This window comes from Hemiscyllium ocellatum, chromosome 1 (assembly GCF_020745735.1).
Source record: "Hemiscyllium ocellatum isolate sHemOce1 chromosome 1, sHemOce1.pat.X.cur, whole genome shotgun sequence".
Lineage (NCBI taxonomy): Eukaryota > Metazoa > Chordata > Chondrichthyes > Orectolobiformes > Hemiscylliidae > Hemiscyllium > Hemiscyllium ocellatum.
The window spans coordinates 106,311,191-106,325,065 of record NC_083401.1 but is presented as its reverse complement, the minus strand read 5'-3'; positions in this window follow the sequence as shown (position 1 = coordinate 106,325,065).

Here is a 13,875-nt window from a genome sequence, read left to right as displayed (position 1 = left end):
ATTGCAAATGTGCATTGCTTCCTCACTAGTCTACCAGATGAAGTTTGTGTGTTCTTTAGATTATCATTGCTACTTTCTAAAACACAGTTATGAAATGTGCAAAAATATGTCTACATGACTTAGTGGCAGCCTTCCTTCTTGTAATCAACTGTGTTCAACTTGACTGGCATGGCTTAGGAGAGTCCTTTGTGCATTGGCGCATTTGCCATATTTGCTGCAGAGGACTAGGCTAAGAACATGTGAGAAATTGTGAGCTTCCATTTTCTCTGGGTCCTCTTCTCAACTGGTTGAGCTTTATATTTCTGCTTGCCTTTTCCAAAGTCTGTACAAATAGTCCATCTCGGAGAGTAATGTACATCAGTGACCCTCTATCAGTTGTCAGTGTCAATGTTTGCCATATTATTGTGAAATATACTGAGGATGCAGGTTTAGTAGACTTGCAGTTTGATGTTCTCTGAGTTTGCTGTGTTCCACACACTTACTCTGGTTGGACTTAACAGCTGCGACATTTCTGATGCATTTGTTCAGTATCAAGCATCAAATTGATAGTGATCATGGAACCTATATATATGTACCAATATGACTTGCAGCATCAAATTGTCAGTGTTGAAAGCAGGTAGTATGGCAACATCCTGGAATATCACTTTTATGTTCCTGATGATGATTGTCAAATCAAGCTGAGAGAGTTTGTCTATTTACTGATGAAAGTCTTCCTCACTAAGGAATGCTGGTATAAAGTTAAAAATCACAAAACAGCAGCTTATAGTCCAACAGGTTTAATTGGAAGCACTAACTTTCAGAGCGCTGCTCCTTCATCAGATGGTAGTGTTACAACCACCTGATGAAAGAGCAGTGCTCCAAAAGTTAGTGCTTCCAATTAAACCTGTTGGACTATAACCCGGTGGTGTGTGATTTTTAACTTTGTACACCCCAGTCCAACACCGGCATCTCCAAATCATGAATGCTGGTATAAAGCAATTCACTGATGAGCAATTGATGCATCTTTGTCTTAGATCTGAAAGGAGCAAAGCTGATAGCTTTCATCAATCTGATCAGTAAGTAAATAACCTTTGTAGAAGGAAAATGGCACTAACAAAAATAATTAGTTAGTATGGGTCAGTACGAAAACAAAACACTGTTTCACCCCATTGTGGATCACAAAAGGCTCTGATATTGTCATAGCTAACCTTACCTGTCCTGTCCTCATAGAAAGAGTTGACATTGAGTAGCTTTAGCTGACAGCCACTTTTCTTAAATAGTCTGCCTCTGCTCATATGGTCAGATGTTTTGATGAGATCAGGAATGACAAAATACAGTGGTCACCTTTGTTCACAGAATTTCTCTTCTCAGTGCTCAACTGAGAAAATCATGTCAATCGTCGGCCTTCCAGTTCTAAAAGCACACTGGGATTTGATGTGGATGTATTCAACCAAGATCTGCAGACTGAAAAAGGGCAAATACATTTTCCACAATTCTAACCCAGGATATGCTCGATTGTTGTTGCAGGTGCTATGGTCACATTGTTTTTTTGCATCGACAGATTTCATTATCGTACATTTTTTTTGGCCACTGGCCCCTGCAGATGCTGCAGGAGTGCTAATTTCTCATGCTTGATAATTCAGGCAGTTTAGCATAAACACTTGGAGCTTTTGCCCAGAGCAAGTGAGTCAATAGCTTTGCTAGGCTCTGCCAGACTCTCTGTTGGGTATTCAGCTATGTCAAAACATGCAGACTTAATGTGGTATCTAGAGTTATCTTGGTGACAACTCAGGGAAGTGTTCCACCCATCTCTCCAACTGTTTATCAAATGCAGTGATAATCACCCCTCCCTTTGTTCTTAATAAACCTTCTTTGCTGAGGGACTTGTTTTTTTAACTTCTACATACATGAGAAGAGTAATATTTTATTCGAAACATTAACTCTGTTTCTCTCAGTGCACATGCTGCCAGACTTGCTGAGTTTCTTGAATATTTTCTGTTCTTAGTTCACATTCTGTCTGAGCCAGTCTCGCACCTTAAAATCTTCATAAATTTGAGCTCATCTATTTCTCACATCCATATGCTTACTCTCTCAAAATTCTGTTCAGCCATTAGTCCTCTGTCTACTGCCTTATACTGATTCTCAGTGCTGCAAACTGGGACTCATGGTCAAATACGTCCCTGGCTTATTCCTCCCCACCTTTCTAACTTCCTTCAGCACAGAGGAAATGTGAAAACATCTCCCTTAAAATTTGCTCTGCCGGTCAATGTGATCATAGCTAATCTAATAATCATTAACTCCACTTTCTTGCCTTTTCCCTATAACCCTCATTTCCTTTCCTGATAGTGTCCTGTCATAATATACGTAATTTGAGAAATAGAAGCAGGTGTAGTAATTTCAACTTCTTAAACTTGCTCTGCTATTCAATGACCATTGTGGCTTATCCTGACCCTATAGCCCTTAATCCGCTATAGATCAAAAATCTGTCTAACCCACCCTTGACTGAAATACAAAGGTTAATGCCCCTGTAAGTGAAGAAATTCCTCCTTGTCTGTCTTAAAAGTGAGATTCCTTACTCTGAAATGATGCTTCTTCATTCTCGAATCCCCCCAAGGGGAGATGTCCTTTCTCCATTCCCCAATCAAGTCCTCTCAGAATGATGCATGTTTCAATAAATTTACTTTATTCTTCCAAACTCCAGTAAGTGTTGACCAAACCTTTCCTCAGGAGGCAATCCTTCAGCCCAGGGATCAAGCCGTGATGTTTTTCTAAATTACCTTCAATGCAAGCTTATCCCTTCTTAAATATAGAGAACAAAATTGTACACTGAACTCTAGTTGTGGTTTCAGCAATGTCCAGTATGGTTGTAGCAATTCTGAACCTGCTTTTATACTATGTTCCCTGTGCAAGAAAGGCCAGCATTCCATTTATCTTTCTAATTATTGCTTCATCTGGACACTAAAGTTCTGTGATTCATGTATGAAGACACCCATATTCCCCTCTCCTGCAAAATGTTATAAGTCTATCTATTTTGGGCAGGCCAGAATCCCAAAGCAATGGCCGTAGGGTATCCAGAATCCCAGAGCGGCATGAGATGAAGCGAATTCCAGTACACCACAACTTACCTTGTGCAGCTGAGTGCCATTGAGGAGAGGTCTAGAGGCTGGGACAATTGTTGGACACGAGCCTGGTGCTGTGCACTGAGCTGCTGCTGTTTGGATTTTTTTTACTGGACTTTAATGTAAATTCTTTTCACAATGTTATAATTACCTCATTTCTAACTCGTTCTCCTTCACTAAGTAATGCTACTTCTTTCCTTTTAATCATCTTTTGTAAAACAACACTTTTTTTTCCTCTCTAAGGTTTGTACCGAGGTATTTATACTTAAGATGGCACCATTAAAAGGCAGCCATTGTAAACACTTTTCACTATACTCCTGTACTGGAGTACAAATGACAATAAAGGATATTCTATTTACTCACATTGCCTGGGATGACAATTATTGCCTATCCCTATTGCCCTGGCGAAGGTGGTAGTGACTACATTCTTGAACTGCTGCAGTCTATTTGGTTTAGGTACATCCACAATATTATGCAGGAAGAAAACCTAGGAATTTGACAAAGCTACACCGATGGAACATATATAATAGCTCCATGTCAGAGTCATGAGTGGCTTAGGAAAGAACTTGCCAGTGATGTTGTTGCCATGTGTTGCCCTAGTCTTAACAAAAATTGATGTGGGTTTGGAACGTGCTGTCTAAAGAGCCTTGGTTAATTACTGTTGTTTTTTTTTGGCTGGTACACAACTGAGCATCAGTTGTGGAGGGAGTAATATTTGTGGATGTTTGCCAGTTAAGCAGATTGCTTTGTCTTGCATGGTGTCAAGCTTCTCGAGTGTTGTCAAGCTTGTTGAGTGTTGCACTCTTCCAGACAAGTGGGGAATATTCCATCACATTTCTAACTTGTGCCTTGTAGATAGTGGACAGGATTCCTAGTCTCTGACCTGCTGTTATAGCCACTATGTGACTCGACTATTCCGTTTTGGTAAATGGTAACTCCCAGGGTGTTAATAGGGGATATTCAGCAGTGGTAATTCCCCTGAATGTCAAGGAACTATCATTATATTCTCTCTTGGATGAAATAATCATAGCCTAGTTCAATTTGTTATGAATGTTACTTGGCAGTTGTCAGCCCAAGCCTGGATATTGTCCAGGTCTCGCTGCTTTTGGACATGAACTGCTTCAGCATCTGAGGAATTACAAGCGATGCTGAAAATTGTACAATCATTGGCAGACATCTCCACTTTTGACCATGTAACGGAGATAAAGTCATTGATGAAGAAGCTGAAGATGAGTGGGTCTCGGACACTACCCTGAGAAACTCCTACAGAGATGTCCTGGAGCTGAGATGATCGACCTTAAACAACCACTTTCGTCTTTCCTTGTACTAGGTATTTCTCCAGTCAGTGTTGAGTTTTCCTCCACTTCTCATTGACTCTAGTTTTGTTTAGGCTCCTGATGTCAGACTCTGTCAAATGCTGCTTTGGTGTCAACTGCTGTCAATCCACCTAACCTCTGGAATTGAGCTCCGGAAGTGGGTACTGCAGATGCTGGAGATTAGAGTGGTGCTGGAAATGCACAGCAGGTCAGGCAGCATCCAGGAGTAGGGAAATCAACATTTCGGGCAAAAGCCCTACATCAGGAATGGAGATAATGATGAAGGGCTTTTGCCCAAAACGTCAATTTTCCCGCTCCTCGGATACTGCCTGACCTGCTGTGCTTTTTCAGCACCATTCTAATCTTGACTCCATATCCACCTACCAAATATTTTCGCTGTCACTTATCCTATCTATATCTGTTTTGAATCTCTTTGGAAGTTAACTGCTGGTTAACTAATTGTTTCCCCGGTTAGGGTCATTCAGGGCATTTGGAGCATCCTGTCTGCAAGGAACTGATTTTTAGCATTGAGATTAGAAGAATTTTTTTCCCTCAAATTGTTGCAAATCTTTGGTATTTGCTGCTCCTGAAGGCTGTGGATCAATCCTACACTGAGTCCTTGCTCTTAAGTGAGTCATAAATTTGATTTTTTTCTCTCTAAAAGTTTGTTTCCATTTATTTGTTTTGAAATAATCACATACACCCAGTGTTCATTTCCACCAGCACTAATACCTTCTTGTGGACCAATAATCCTGTAATCTGAAGCCTCGTGTCCTTAAGGGCCCTTGGCCAGAGGCTTGTTCAATTTTCATTGTTGCACTTTTCACCCAGCAGTTTGCTTTCTGTTCCCCTCTGGCATTGTAGTGTCACTACATGAAACATAAAGTTAGAGATATTAGAGCCATAAGCTTGGAAACAGAATCTTCAGTCCAATTCACCCATGCTAACCAAGTTTCCTTAACTAAACTCGGCCCACTTGTCTGCATTTGGCCCATATCCCCCTCGACTTTCCTATTCCTGTACCTGTCCAAATGCCTTTTAAGTGTTGTAACTGTACCTGCATCTATCACTTCTTCTTGCAGTTCATTCCACATATGAACCACCCTCTGTGGAAGAAGTTGCCCATCAGGTGCCTTGTAAATCTTTCCCCTCTCACCTTAAAAATATACACTCTAGTTTTGAACTCCCCTACACTAAAGAAAAGACCTTTTGCTATCGCTGTAGCCACACCCCTCATGATTTTATAAACTTCTGTAAGGTCCCCTCCCAAAGGAGAATATAAAAGGATGTGAAAAAGATAGAAATAAAGGAAGATTAAGAGAAATAAGTGAATTGAAGAAGTAGTGAGTTTGAGAAATAGACAAATATAGGAAGGGTGAGACAAAGTAAGTGAAGAACGATTGCGGGAGTGAACACAAAATAGAACATGATAAGCAACCAGCTCTGAAGCCAAGAAAACCAAAAGGCTGAACTTGTGTGTTACTGGATTTGCAATGGAAACCTTTCTGGAACAGCTGTACAATGTCCAGTGCACCCAAACTGTTTCTGGTACATTTTAAATTTGAAGGTTTACCTTGAAAGTGGTTCGTAAAATACCACAATGAGTGTTGACCACAGAATTTCAATATTACTGTGTAATTACTTTTGAGTTCCTCAGTGATGAGGGAGCTGAAACTTGGAAGAAAAGAAGTATAAAATAACCACGGTTGAATTAAAAAGTGCTTAAGAAATGAAGAAATCGAATTAAAAGTATACTTATTTTGACTGACATATAATGTTTTGATTGAATTTGCTTAACACGACCATTGTGTTACAATGTAGTTTGTTTCGTATTGTACCTGGAATGCACTGCCAGTGAAGGTGGTGGAAGCAGGCATGTTAGCAACGTTTAAGGCATATCTTGATAGACACATGAACATGGATGAACAGAGGGACAGATACCGTGCATGAGCAATGACTAACAGGTCTAAATAAAAATTAGGAATCGGCACAGGTTTGGTGGGTCAAAGGTCCTGTTCTTGTGCTATATTGTACCATTGATTCATGCTATTAAAGAATACATTGAAAATATTTTTTTAATTAATAAAGATAAATAACTGCACAATTTAAAAGTAAATGTAATGTATTAAGTACTATGTATACTTGTTTGAAACATATACACAATTTTAACAATTTTTTGGAACATTCCAGGTTTGTCCACTGTAAATCAAAATGATATTCAGCTTCCTTTCTTATTGTAAAGTTTATCTAATTGTATTGGTACCAAGAAATTTCTAAATAATACATAATACTTAGAATAAAATGCCTGTGTTATAATGTTTGGGTTTGTGGAACGTCATGTGGGAGCAACTTTTTTTCTTTTCCTACTCTTAAACAATATGGGTACTGAAATCTGCAAATGAGTATGTTAATAAAAATCTGCATTAATGATAAGAAAATATCTGAAGTTGCTCAAATACAGTGTTAAATGTATTGAGATCTAGTTGTACTGTCTTCAAAACTGGATATGAACTCTATAAATTCCTTGATTAAAACATAACCTGAGTATTACTGAGAAAAGAGACATGCTGTGCAAGCGTTTTGATGCAAGAAAGTCAAATTTCAATAAGGAACGTTGTATTGTGTGAGAAAAGGATGTTGACTGCATACATTTTGCCTTCATACAGAATTTGTCCAGGCATTGCACCTTTTCTTAAAATTAAACAAAAACATGAGAACAATATTGGTTTGTAGTATTGCCATAAAGAATTCACCAATGTGATGTTGGTTTGCCAATCAGAATATTTTTCTCCTGCAGTGTAAATTGTTGCTGTCCTTTGAAATGTGATATTCTTGCATCTTTTCTGATGAATGCAAGACAAAAAGTTTTAACAGGATGTCTCTTTTCTTCAGCAATATTCAAGTTCTGAATTGCCAAGCAACTATTTAAAACATAGCTACTGTCGCCTTCCATTTGCTTCTCTAGGGGAGAATGGTACATTAAAATGTACTGAAAAATTTACTGAAGGTTAATTTAGCAAAGATAAGCATAAATTGTAATTCTTCAACTAAACTATTTATTTTTAAAAATACTGAAACAATGTTATTTTCTGTCATTAATGAGCACATTTTTAATCAACTACTAATGCAAAATCAAGAAACAGTTACACAGGTTTGCAGCTGACCACATTAGTCTCTTTATTTGTAAGCAAAAGGTTTAAAATAGTCAATTTATTTGATAGTTATAGATCATTGTGATATGTAGTGCTCAAAGTGTGGAAACAAAATCAAAAATTCACAACACAAGAAAATCCTTACAGTTTAGGAATTTGTTCATTTTGTCAACAGATCAGCAGCCTTCAGCACATTATTGCAATTATGATTGCTTAGAGTAGTATTTGTGTTTACTTGTACTGCTTCCATATTGGACTTGTTGATCGAACCTTTTGTAAAAAGAATTTGCGTTACCTGTTGTACCTTAATTAGTTTCCTGTGGCATTGGAGAATACATGATGTGTCAGCTTCAGGATAACATCAGAACAACCTCAGGAAGGCTTGTACAGATAAATTGTGTTATTTTACATCCTGTAAAACTTTAACTTCAACATATATGTTTAAAAGATTCAAATAAAATGTGATTGATATTTTATAAAGTTTGAAGATTTATTGAAAGTGTTGTTTTGAATGCATCATTTCACTTGTTATTTGTTGTAATTAGTAAGTGCTGAAGTTTTAACTTTGGGCTAAGCTGTGCAATCACTCAAAAGTTAGGAGACAGTCTGATATAACATCGTAGCATTTCAAATTGGGTCATGTTCACTACACTTCAAATATTTTTTTCAGACCACATGCAAAAAAAAAAGTATTTAAAATGATGTAAACCTTAATTGACTAAACATCCTTTTTTTTTTACATAACCAACCCAAACATACAAATTGAAAGCAGGAATTTTCAGCATTGCTTCACATGAGGTCCACTGAAGATGTTACCTAGTAAAGTAACCAAACGTCTGGAAATGGACATTTCAGCTCAGCAAGCAAACCTACATCCAAAATATGTTTATTCTTTATGGTTATGGCCATGCAGAGACATTTTCTGCATATTTGCCCAGGCATGTCCTAATCCTTGAGGAAGCTGAGCTCTTTCTTTTTATGTCCCCATGAGGGAACAATTCGAAGACACACAATCAATACCATCCTTGTTATGTTTCATTGAAATGGGGTAATTTTGTGATGTAAAGATTCAGATCTTTGCTGCAGTGAGTGTAACTATGGATAGATGGCTATAATATTGTAGACCATGTCTTATGCATTTGCTTATTCACTTTATTCTGACGCTGCCATTGATCAGAAACTTAACTGCATCAGCCATATAGATACTGTGGGTATAAGAGCAGGTTAGAGGCTATGAATTAACATAGAATCTAGGAGCAGCAGTAGGCCATTCAGCTAGTTGAACCAGCTGTGCCACTCAATATCCCTGAACCTCTCTCTCAATGCCATGCTCCCACTTTCTCCCCATTTTCTTCAATGCCTTTAAAATCTAAACCTTTATTTATCTCTTTCTTTAATATACCCAGTGACTTGACTCCACAAACTTCTGTGATAGAAAATTCCAAAGGCTCACTATTCTTTGAATGAAGAAAGATTTCCTCATCTCAGTCCTAAATGGCTAATACCATATCCTAAGACAGTAAGCATTGGTTCTAGACTCTCCAACCATAGAAAACATCCTTCCTGCATCCAGTTGCCCAGCCCTGCGTGAATTTCATATATTTCATTCAGATCCCCTCACATACTTAAACTGAATTGAACACAGGCCTGGTTGAACCAATCTCCTCATAGGACAATCCTGCCATCCCCAATATCATCTGAGTGAACCTCACTCTATGGCAAGTATACCTTTTCTTAAGTAGGGAGACTAAACTGCAAGAAGTACTCCAGGTATGGTCTCTACCTATATAAGTGCAATAAGACATTTCTACTTCTGAACACAATCGCCTTGCAATGAAGGCCAATGTACCATTTGTCTTCCTCATTGTTTGCTGCACATGCCTGTCTATGTTCATTGACTGGTGTACAAGGACACCCAGGTCCCTTTGTATATCTACATTTACCAATTTAAATAATACTCCATTTTTTATTTCTCATTCTGAAGTGTATAACTTCATATTTGGTCACATTGCACTGTATCTGCCATATGTGTGCTCACTCACTCAACTCCTTGAAATCACCTTGAAGTCTCCTTGCATCCTATTCACAACTCCTGGACCCAACCCTTTTTGTGTTTTTAGTAAACTTGGAAATGTTGCATCTGATTCCCTCACACATTTTATAAATATCATGAATAACTGGGGCCCAAGCACTGATTCTTGCCATACAGCACTGGTCACTACCTGCTATCTGGAAAAAAACAAAACACATTTATTCTCAGTCTCTATTTCCCATCCATCAACTCATGCCAATATATTTACCCCATCCCATGTACTTGAACTGTGCCCATTACCTCCTATCTGGAACCTTATCAAAAGCCTTCTGAAAATCCAAATGCATTCACTGTTGCTGCCTTATCTATTCTATTAGTTGCATCCTCAAAAATCTCCAATAAATTTGTTAAGCATAGTTTGCTTTTCACAAACCCATGCTGGCTTTGTCTGATGTCATGAAATGATTTCCAAGTGCTAAGTTATCACATCTTTTGCAATAGACTGTAGCATGTTCCCTACTCATTGTTAGGCCAACTAGACTGTAATTCCTTTTTTCTTTCCTCCCTCCATTGTAAAATAGTGGGGTTACATTTGTCACCTTATGATCTGTAGGAGTTTCTCCGAAGTCTATATAAATTTGAAAGATGACCACTAATATATCCACTACTTCCAGGGTCAGTTCATTTAGTATTCTGGGATGTAGATTACCAGACTCTGGTGATTTGTCAGCCTTTAACCCCATTAGTTTACTTCCTTATGACTTTTCACTGGGCCCTTGGTTCCTTAACATTTATGGCAGGTTATTTGTCCCATCCTTTGTGAAGACAGAACCAATGTGTTCAATTCTGTCCTTTCTTTGTTCCCCATTATAATTTCTCTGGCTTCTGACGATTAGTGGCCTACATTTGTCTTTACTTATCTTTTTCTTTTCACATATTTACGTAAGCTTTTATTGTCAGTTTTTATGTTCCCTGCAACATTACTCTTGTATTCTATTATTTCCCCCTCTTGAGCAATCTTTTTGTCATCCTTTCTGAATCTATACTGTTCCCAAGTGGAGCTGTTTTTTTTTCTGGCAATTTTATATGCCTTCTCTTCTAATCCAATACAATCTCCAATTTTTTTTGTCAAATATAGTTGTGCCTCCAGTTCCCCCTTATTTTTTGTGTCAGACTGGAATGAATAATTTTGTAGTTCATGCACATGTTTTTAAAGTGTTAACCATGGCCTATCCAGTGTCAACCATTTTAGTTCATTTTTCTATTTTTTCCAATTTGTGCCTTATTTCCAGTAGTTCCATTTATTTAGATTCAGGATGGAAAACCTTCCCTACAGTATCGTTGCTAATTTGGTTTATCCAATCTTTATGTAAATTGAAGTTACTCATAATTACAGTCGTACTGTTATTGCATGCTTCTCTGATTTCTTGTTTAATGTTTTACCTTACATTTCCCCTCTGTTTGATGGCCTAAAGACAATCCTCAACAATGTTTCCTGCCTCTTGATGTATCTCACCTCCACCCATTCAAATTACACATACCCTTCCTCATAATGGAATTGACTTTTATCCTTTATTAGCAATGCTACCCTGCCTTCTTTCCCTTTTTGTCTGTCCTTCCTAAATAATGGATTTTCAGTTCCCATTCTTGATCACACTGCAGCCATATCTCTATAGTCACAACTAAATAATAACTGTTCATACCTATTTGTCCTGTGAAATCATTTTCCTGTTGCAAATAGTCCAAGCATTAAGATTCAAAGCCCCAAGACAATGATCCTGGTCCTACCTAGAGGCAACCTGTCCAGTTTATACTGGTTCCACCCTCATCAGAAACCAATCTTCATGTTCCAAGAACCTGAATCCGGCCTATACCACTTCTCTAGCTGGTATATCCTGTTATTTCTACAGATGCTAATTGGTAGCACTTGTAGTAATTCTGAGATTATCTCCTTTAAGGTCCTACTTCTTAATTTATGTTCTAACCCCCTATATTCTGCTTGTAGGACATCACATTTTTATTTAAACTTGTATTCTTGATACAAATGTGAATAACAACAACTGGCTGTTGACCCAACCCCTTCGGAAGGCCCTGCAGCAGTTCTAAGACATCCATGACTCTGGCACCAGGGAGGCAACCTACCATTCTCTTGCTTGCTGCAGAAACAGTTGGCATTTCCCTTTACCATTGAACCGCCCTGGCATTCTTCTTCCTCCCATATTGTGCATCAAAGCCATTCGCAGTGCTATCTACTGCTGTCCCCCTGAGAAGCCTGTAAGAGAGAGAGAGATGGCCACAGGGCACACCTGCACTACCTGCTGGTCACCCAACTCCTTTCTACCTGTTCAGTCTTTACCTGTGGTGTGACCACCTGATAGAACGTGCTGTCCATGACATATACCGAATCATAGATGGTCTACAGTGAATCTCCACACCCACTCCAGTTCTAAAATGTGTTTAGCCAGTAGTTGCATGTGGCCCCATTTACTTTACATGCCATCATCAGCAAAACTAGACATGTCCATGGCTTACCACAGGGTGGAGGAGAAGCATATCTCTGGTAAAAGCTTTGCTACTTTGACTTCTTTTTATTATTAAGCTTGAAGTGTTCGATAGTTCTGCACTTGGTAAGTGGTTTCCCGTCCTAAATGTCTGTTGTTATAGACCAGGCCAAACGGGCCCCCCCCCCCCCCCCCCCAAAAAAAACATTTCAACAAAGTAGCCCAGACCCTAACTTTGCTAGTTGTTTTAAGCAGGTGCATATTAGAGTGGATATTCCAGGAATGATGTAGCTGGTCAAACCACTCAGTTTTAAATAAATTGTTTTCTTTAAAAGATTACTGAATCAATCACAAACAAGAGACCAGAATATAGAATAACTTAACCTATCCGAAAACTCAACAGATTATCCCAACTTAATTATGCTGTTCCAAATACTTGTAACAATCCCCACAGACATCCATTAACACACAAGGCAATCTCAAACACAGGGTCTTACAGGAGAGATGTCAAAGAGAAGATCAACATGGATCTGCTTCTTTGGGTCCAACAGCTTCACAGCAATTGCCTGCTAAATTCAAACCAAACCAGAGAAAAACTGAGCTGGGAGAACTGGCTACTCTCACTGTATAAGTGTATTTTTTTTTAATTTGAAAGCCTTTTTTATGAGGCACTACCTGTTGGCTATTATCAAACTGGCCCTGAAACCCTTCAAACCTGGCCCTGGAGTCTCTGAGTTTATGAACCCTTTGAAAAAAAAACAAGGACAATATAACCTTGTTAAAGGAGCAGCATCATCACTATCCACCCTCTATTAGGCACGTGATGGAACACTGTCTATTTACCAGGATGGATATAGTTCCAAAAACCTCAATGCTTGATTTGGCAGCTCCAACCACTGCCTTCAATATTCACTCCCTTCACCAACACACAATGGCAACAGTTTGAACCATTTATAAGATGTACTGCACTAACTCACTAAGGCTCCTTTGATAGCACCTTCCAAAACCACAATCTCTCCCACCTAGAAGAACAAGAGCAGCAGATACATTGAATACCACCACCTTCAAATTCCCCCATAAGTTGCAAGCCATCCTGACTTGGAACAAAATTAGGATCCTTTGTTGTCACGGAATCAAAATCCTGGAATTTTCTTTCTCAAACGCACTGTGTCCCTACAGCCCGAGGACTGTAATGATACAATAGGCAGCTCACCAACATCTCAAGAGCAATTAGGAATGACCAATAGATGCTGGCCTAGCCAGAGAAGCCCACATCTCATGAACAAATGTAAAAATCTCCACCCAGCCCACAGATTATTCTCAAGTATGATGAACTGAAGATTTTGTACTCTATCCTTAAAAGGTATACTACACTGTGCATATCAAAATTTCAGCATTATGATTGGCAGAGTCAAGTGAAACTCAGAAGGGAGTTTTCTGCCTCCCTGCCCACTGCACGTTTATTTATAGGTGGCAAGGGCAGGTAAAGTAGAACAGATTGGTCACACACAGTCTTTCCACAGTGAGCTTGCTGTTTTATTTGTTCATGGGATGTGGCAGTTGCTGGCATTTATTGCCCAGCATTTATTGTCCATTCATATGAGCCAGAGGGCAGTTTAAGAGTCAACCACATTGCTGAATTGGATGTAGGCCTGAACAAATAAGAATGGCAGATTTCCTTCCCTGAAAGACATTACTGAACCAGAGGGGTTTTTACGACAGTCGATAGTGATTTATATGGTCAGCATGGGTAGATAAAGGGTAAGCCAACCTGCT